General features: G+C 30.2%; 1 protein-coding gene across 1 annotated transcript in view; it reads right to left on the reverse strand.

Annotated features, from left to right (window-relative positions):
* The window catches only part of LOC142336060 (protein Rae1-like), a 140,808-nt gene extending 132,280 nt beyond the window's left edge, over positions 1–8,528 (reverse strand). Inside the window, exon 1 of the mRNA XM_075384559.1 lies at positions 8,515–8,528. The gene's annotated coding sequence lies outside the window, so the exon portion shown is untranslated. The remainder of the gene's footprint in view (positions 1–8,514) is intronic.
* Between the last annotated feature and the right edge of the window lie 316 nt (positions 8,529–8,844).

Below are 8,844 nucleotides of genomic sequence, written 5' to 3' on the forward strand. Positions count from 1 at the left end.
TTAAGGGATACTTGCAATACAAAATAATTAAACTTTACCTTCCTATTTAATGTAAAAAAAAGAGTTATAAAGGAAAATGTTTCTCAAATCGGTTAAAAAGAATTTACCTATTTTTTTGAAAATTTTTTCTACAGGAAACCTCAAATTTTGTTTTTTGCTTTCAGAGAATTTTTAACTCTCCTTGTTAACCCATGAGGTAAGGTTGACATAAAATAGCATTATGGATGTGTTGAGTGAAGGGAAGTCAGATTTATTATTCCATTGATGTAAAATTGGCGTTTTTCGAAATTAACTGCATCTTAAAGTGTGTGATCTAAGTAATTGTACGAAACCAAGATGCGGAACCATCAATTTATGAGTTCTGTTCTCTTATTAATTCAACAATAACAAATAATTTGATAGGCCTAATGAAAATGTATTGACATATGGTTAATCCAGCTAAAATCTCACAATGTTACATGACTGAAAAACACCAAGATATAATTTAAACTACAAGATCTTCGTTTTGCTATCAAAAATAGCATCTTGGCAAAACGTTTTCTCTATAAGAACAGAATTTTTGTTACTCGCGAGTAGGCGGTCCTCAAAGAAACAAAATACTCTGATTTTTTCTTGACTTTTTGAAACAAGTTTTCTTTAAACATTTCTTTTAGATTTTGACATGGTCTTCATTATGAAATTTCAAAAATTTGAAAAATGGAGGGTGACAACGTTAAACTATCTTTTGAAGTGAATTATAATAGAATAACAAAAAACATTAAAAAGCAGTTTAAAACATCCGAAAGTTGTGTGCAGGAGCTAACAATTATAAGCTTCATGTAGCTCAAAACAGCCACAACAACACAGCTGTCTACCTCAAAGTTTTTCTAAACTATTGGAAGAAATTGTAAAGAATTGGGTTTTTAATCAGCAAAAACAATATGGTTATATATAATTACAATTTTTGGCAAATCGTCAATTGATGCTGAAAAAAACAGACAAGAAAAAATAATTACGCAAAGATGACTAATTATTTTCATTGAAGAAAAAACAACACTTCATAAGAGTTATTAGTCTACGATTTGTTCTGTTCTCTTCATTACCTAATATCGGCACAAAAAATCTCTCTTGAATCTCACGGGTTTTTGTCATTCATATTTATTCACTAATCAAAAAAAATTTTTTGCGGCATTATGACAATAAATTTTTGGAAGTTATAATCAAAATAGTTGTTACTTTCTCCTCTTTAACCAAATTACGTTTTGCTCGTTATAAAAACAATTTATCGAAGCCAATTATTTTTATCTGCTTACAATTTTTAGATTTCCCTATTGATCTATTTCTCATTCAACTCATTTTTGGTTTCTAACAAATCTTTCATTCAGATAATCGTTTCAGTATCAGCTACCCGCAATAAAAAACAATACAATTTTGATTCCAGAAAAAAAAACAATAAGAAGGGAAAACAAAGGATTCAATCATCACAGTTTAATTGTTCTCTATTCAGAATTTTTTTTCTTTGGTTACAGGCATCAACGTAAAATTACACGACATTACTTCTTGATCAAATGAAAAGCAGATAAAGCAAGAAAACAACAAATTCTTGACCCTCCGAAAAAAAATTAATAGGAAATTTGGATTCAGTATCCAAGGAAGAGAAAACAGTAAAAACACAAAATAGAAACACTTCAAAGCCTTTGGCAACAATGTCAAGGCTGAAATTTTTCTTCACAAGTTCCTAACGCTGGCCAATACACTTTGAACCTACAGAAAACACAGCAATACTGAACAATGACAAAATTCTGTTCAAACACAAATTTCGACACATTCTGTGAAATTAGTGGGACTGCTAGATAAAAATTGTGAGTGCCTTTTCTTAAAACCTTCTGAATGTTATTTTACAATCCAATGGTTCAGAAAAAGATATCCTTATCGGACAAAATTGAGCACTGAGAAGACACTAAGCGGAGTGTCTGAAAAAATTAGTGCAGTGCGGGAAAAATAAATAACAGTTAGGAAAAAAACCTTTTGAATTAAAAACCTCACAAAACTTCAGAAAAAGTGCAGAATTAAACAAGAAATATTTGAAACTTTAATGGAAATATAAAAAAATCAATATTTCGGCTGTTTTTCGAACTTTTGACAAAAAAACAACTACACAATGATAACCAAGAAAAATCCTTTGTTGGATTATTTCGATTTTGTTGTTCAATATTATTAAAGTTTCTGAACTGCTCAAAAAACTTGCATGTACATACAATAGTTCATATCTCTAAAAGAAAAAAGTTTGCATTTTGGCTTCTTTCATAGGATTTCGCCGTTTATCACTGTTCAAACAAACAATATTGTTTTTTGGAAGATTGTTTTATCAAATAACAAAGTTGTTTGTTTTCTGTCTGATTGCTTGAAAGTGATAAATCGATTCGTCTAATTCAATTTTATATCAAAAACGTCAACTTTTACGCAATAATTTTGCCAATGATCTTTTTTGGTGTCTGTTTGTGTCCTAGAGATTTCGTTTTTATTAGTTTCAGAACTTGGAAAATGTACTTTTTCTTGCGCAGTACCCGCTTTTAAAAAACATCATTCTTTTTAAGTTTTTCAACTGCAACTAAATAGGATATATCGAGCTCTAAAAACTGAAAGTAATTGCGCTCAGACAATTTTCCTAACCTTTTTGAGGACTTTGTTACTCGCGAGTAGGCGGTCCTCAAAAAAACAAAATACTCTGATTTTTTCTTGACTTTCTGAAACAAGTTTTATTTAAACATTTCATTTGGATTTTGACATGGTCTTCATTATGAAATTTCAAAAATTTGAAAAATGGAGGTTGACAACGTTAAACTATCTTTTGGAGTGAATTATAAAAGAGTAACAAAAAACATTAAATAGCAATTTAATACATCCAAAATTTGTGTGCAGGAGCTAACAATTATTAGCTTCATGTAGCTCAAAACAGCCACAACAACACAGCTTTCTATCTCAAATTTTTTCTAAATCATTGGAAGAAATTGTAAAGAATTGGGTTCTAAATCAGCAAAAACATTGTGGTTATATATAATTACAATTCTGGCAAATCGTCAATTGATGCTGAAAAAACAGACAAGAAAAAATAATTACGCAAAGATGACTAATTATTTTCATCGAAGAAAAAACAACATTTCATAAGAGTTATTAGTCTACGATTTGTTCTGTTCTCTTCATTACCTAACATCGGCACAAAAAATCTCTCTGAATCTCACGGGTTTTTGTTATTCATATTTACTCACTAATCAAAAAATTTTTGCGCATTATGACAATAAATTTTGGAAATTATAATCAAAATAGTTGTTACTTTCTCCTCTTTAACCAAATTACGTTTGCTGGTTATAAAAACAATTTATCGAAGCCAATTATTTTTATCTGCTTACAATTTTTAGATTCCTCTATTGATCTATTTCTCATTCAACTCATATTTGGTTTCTAACAAAATTTTCATTCAGATAATCCTTTCAGTATCAGCCAGCCGCAATACAAAACAATACAATTTTGATTCCAAAAAAAAACAACAAGAAGGGAAAACAAAGGATTCTATCATTACAGTTTAATTGTTCTCTTTTCAGCATTTTTTTCTTTGGTTACAGGCATCAACGTAAAATTACACGACATTACTTCTAGATCAAATGAAAAGCAGATGAAGCAAGAAAACAACAAATTCTTGACCCTCCGAAAAATAAATTAATAGGAAACTTGGATTCAGTATCCAAGGAAGAGAAAACAGTAAAAACACAAAATAGAAACACTTCAAAGCCTTCGGCAACAATGTCAAGGGTGAAATTTTTCTTCACAAGTTCCTAACCTTGGCCAATACACTTTGAACCTGCAGAAAACACAGCAACACTGAACAATGACAAAATTCTGTTTGAACACAATTTTCGACAACTTCTGTGAAATTAGTGAGACTGCTAGATAAAAATTGTGAGTGCCTTTTATTAAAACCTTCTGAATGTTATTTTAAAATCCATTGGTTCAGAAAAAGATATCCTTATCGGACAAAATTGTGCACTCAGAAGACACTAAGCGGAGTGTCTGAAAAAATTGTTGCAGTGCGGGAAAAATAAATAACAGTTAGGAAAAAAAAAACCTTTTGAATTAAAAACCTCACAAAACTTCAAAAAAAGTGCAGAATTGAACAAAAGAAATATTTGGAAATTTAATGGAAATATAAAAAAACAAGATCAATATTTTGGCTGTTTTTCGAACTTTTGACAAAAAAACAACTACACAATAATAACCAAGAAAAATCCTTTGTTGGATTATTTCGATTTCGTTGTTCAATATTAATGAACTTTCTGAACTGCTCAGAAAACTTTCATGTACATACAATAGTTCATATCTCAAAAAGAAAAAAGTTTGCATTTTGGCTTCTTTCATAGGATTTCTCCGTTTATCACTGTTGAAACAAACAATATTGTTTTTTGGAAGATTGTTTTATCAAATAAAAAAGTTGTTTGTTTTCTGTCTGATTGTTTGAAAGTGATAAATCGATTCGTCTAATTCAATTTTATATAAAAAACGTCAACTTTTACGTAATAATTTTGCCAATGATCTTTCTTGGTGTCTGTTTGTGTCCTAGAGATTTCGTTTTTTATTAGTTTCAGAACTCGGAAAAATGTACTTTTTCTTGCGCTGTACCCGTTTTTAAAAAACATCATTCTTTTTAAGTTTTTCAACTGCAACTAAATAGGAAATTTCGAGCTCTAAAAACTGAAAGTAATGGCACTCAGACAATTTCTCTAACCTTTTTGAGGATTTTGTTACTCGCGATGAGGCGGTCCTCAAAAAAGCAAAATACTCTGATTTTTTCTTGACTTTCTGAAACAAGTTTTATTCAAACATTTCATTTGGATTTTGACATGGTCTTCATTATGAAATTTCAAAAATTTGAAAAATGGAGGGTGACAAGGTTAAACTATCTTTTGAAGTGAATTATAATAGAATAACAAAAAACATTAAATAGCAGTTTAATACATCCGAAAGTTGTGTGCAGGAGCTAACAATTATTAGCTTCATGTAGCTCAAAACAGCCACAACAACACAGCTGTCTATCTCAAAAAGTTTTTAAGACATTGTAGGAACTCGTAAAGAATTGGGTTTTTAATCAGCAAAAACAATTTATTTAGATATAATTACAATATGGTTAATTAACAATATGGTTATATATAATTAAAATTTTGGCAAATCCTCAATTGATGCTGAAAAAACAGACAAGAAAAAATAATTACGCAAAGATGACTAATTATTTTCATTGAAGAAAAAACAACACTTCATAAGAGTTATTAGTCTACGATTTGTTCTGTTCTCTTCATTACCTAACATCGGCACAAAAAATCTCTCTTGAATCTCACGGGTTTTTGTCATTCATATATACTCACTAATCAAAAAATTTTTGCGCTTTATGACAATAAATTTTGGAAGTTATAATCAAAATAGTTGTTACTTTCTCCTCTTTAACCAAATTACGTTTGCTCGTTATAAAAACAATTTATCGAAGCCAATTATTTTTATCTGCTTACAATTTTTAGATTTCTCTATTGATCTATTTCTCATTCAACTCTTTTTTGATTTCTAACAAAATTTTCATTCAGATAATCCTTTCAGTACGAGCTACCCACAATACAAAAAATTACAATTTTGATTCCAGAAAAAAAACAAAAAGAAGGGAAAACAAAGGATTCAATCATCACAGTTTAATTGTTCTCTTTTCAGCATTTTTTTCTTTGGTTACAGGCATCAACGTAAAATTACACGACATTACTTCTAGATCAAACGAAAAGCAGATGAAGCAAGAAAACAACAAATTCTTGACCCTTCAAAAAATAAATTAGTAGGAAATTTGGATTCAGTATCCAAGGAAGAGAGAACAGTAAAAACACAAATTAGAAACACTTCAAAGCCTTTGGCAACAATGTCAAGGCTGAAATTTTTCTTCCTAACGAAAGTTCCTAACGCTGGCCAATACACTTTGAACCTACAGAAAGCACAGCAACACTGAACAATGACAAAATTCTGTTCGAACACAATTTTTGACAACTTCTGTGAAATTAGTGAGACTGCTAGAAAAAAATTGTGAGTGCCTTTTATTAAAACCTTCTGAATGTTTTTTTTACAATCCATTGGTTCAGAAAAAGATATCCTTATCGGACAAAATTGTGCACTCAGAAGACACTAAGCGGAGTGTCTGAAAAAATTGTTGCAGTGCGGGAAAAATAAATAACAGTTAGGAAAAAAACCTTTTGAATTAAAAGCCTCACAAAACTTCAGAAAAAGTACAGAATTAAACAAAGAAATATTTGAAATTTTAATGGAAATATAAAAACAAGATCAATATTTTGGCTGTTTTTCAAACTTTTGACAAAAAAACAACTACACAATAATAACCAAGAAAAATCCTTTGTTGGATTATTTCGATTTCGTTGTTCAATATTAATAAAGTTTCTGAACTGCTCAGAAAACTTTCATGTACATACAATAGTTCATATCTCTAAAAGAAAAAAGTTTGCCTTTTGGCTTCTATCATAGGATTTCTCCGTTTATAACTGTTGAAACAAACAATATTGTTTTTTGGAAGATTGTTTTATCAAACAACAAAGTTGTTTGTTTTCTGTCTGATTGTTTGAAAGTGATAAGTCGATTCGTCTAATTCAATTTTATATCAAAAACGTCAACTTTTACGTAATAATTTTGCCAATGATCTTTTTTGGTGTCTGTTTGTGTCCTAGACAATTCGTTTTTATTAGTTTCAGAACTTGGAAAAATGTACTTTTTCTTGCGCTGTACCCGCTTTTAAAAAACATCATTCTTTTTAAGTTTTTCAACTGCAACTAAATAGGAAATATCGAGCTCTAAAAACTGAAAGTAATTGCGCTCAGACAATTTTCCTAACCTTTTTGAGGATTTTGTTACTCCCGATTAGGCGGTCCTCAAAAAAGCAAAATACTCTGATTTTTTCTTGACTTTTTGAAACAAGTTTTATTTAAACATTTCATTTGGATTTGACATGGTCTTCATTATGAAATTTCAAAAATTTGAAAAATGGAGGGTGACAACGTTAAACTATCTTTTGAAGTGAATTATAATAGAATAACAAAAAACATTAAACAGCAGTTTAATACATCTGAAAGTTGTGTGCAGGAGCTAACAATTATTAGCTTCATGTAGCTCAAAACAGCCACAACAACACAGCTGTCTATCTCAAAAAGTTTTTAAGACATTGTAAGAACTCTTATAGAATTGGGTTTTTAATCAGCAAAAACAATATATTTAGATATAATTACAATTTTGGCAAATCGTCATTTGATGCTGAAAAAACAGACAAGAAAAATTAATTACGCAAGGATGACTAATTAATTTTTATTGACGAAAAAACACTAATTCTTAAGAGTTTTTAGTGTACGAATTGTTCTGTTCTTCATTATCTTCTCTGTTACTCACAATTCACTGTCTCGATTCAGCTTTTTTGCAAAGAATTTTACTAATTCAGATTTTTTTGTTTTTCTGATTAAAAATGATTGGTCACCGAAATTTATCTCAAATTTAAATTATGTAATTTTCATTCTACTGGTTTCTGTTTTAAACCTCATCTTTTACTCTGTTCGTCTTTTTAGGCAACAGATGAGTCATTGCTCAGTTTCTGGAAACTACAAGAAGCAACGGATTCTTTCCATAGAAAATAAACCGTATACGAAAATTATTTATTCTTCATCGCAGTTTGCTACCCAAATTGACAGCATGTCTTCCGTCTTGAAAGACATCAACGTAGAAACACATTATATCAAAATAAAACAAATGAAGCAATCAGAGCAGTAAGAGACAGGCAGCTGTTTGATTTTCTAAATGTTCAGTAACCAGAATTTTTGATTTATTATTCCAAAGAAGGCAAGTCACAAAAATTTAAATTGAAACTATTTAAAAGTTTTTACTGAAAAGTTTTATTTCTGCCGGCTTAGAAATTCAGGCGTCAGTTTGAGAACTCAGCAAGATTGATTAAAGAAGAACCAGAGTTTGATTAGTCAGAAGGCAGTGCATTTTTTTTGGAAATATGTTGTTCAACCCACCAATTTCCTTGAAAGAGTAAAATCCGACGCGCTGGGGAAGTTAGCGAAACCGCTTGACGACAATTGTAAAAGACTAGAACATGCGCAGACAATCTTAAGACAATCTTTATCACTATAGCTTGGTGAAACTTGCCAGGTGTTTGCTATGTTGCTTGCACAGGAAATGTCAAGGCGTTTAAAATTACAAATTCTTTGGCCGGCGTTCAAGGAACAAGATCTTGGCATAATAATGTTGTTTTAAATGCATAATTGTTATACGAGTAGTCAAATTTGAGCAAGACTGGGAGGCGGACAATGGAGGTGATCTTAGTTTAAGGATTAGGTACATCCAAAATTTTCTGACCTTAAAGTGAAAAAAAAATCAAACTTACCGACAAGCGCATCTTGACGTATCATCTACCAAAACGTTATGTATCGCCATAAAGTGCTTCTAGAGTTTTATTTAATAAGTTTTTTGGTTTGTTAACCCAGTTTTTATGTAAAATTTTTAAATTTTTTTTACACAAAATTATTGTCGAAATTGTCTTCGAAGCTACATGCGTTGAAAATGTGTTTTATTTAGTTCATGTTTATAGAAGAAAGCAGTTTTTCGTTTTGTTAAATTGTGCCTGTTTTAAAAAAACATCGTTATGGCCATCGTTTCTGTTCTCAAGCAATCAGATTGATCGGCTTCTCAAAAAGTGGAAAAGTTTCGATTGTTCCTGTTTAAAATTATGTTTAAAAATAATTTATTCTTCATCGCAGTTTGCTACTCAAATTAACAGCATGT

The sequence above is a fragment of the Convolutriloba macropyga genome, chromosome 3 (genome assembly GCF_964194025.1).
Source record: "Convolutriloba macropyga chromosome 3, txConMacr16.3, whole genome shotgun sequence".
Lineage (NCBI taxonomy): Eukaryota > Metazoa > Xenacoelomorpha > Acoela > Convolutidae > Convolutriloba > Convolutriloba macropyga.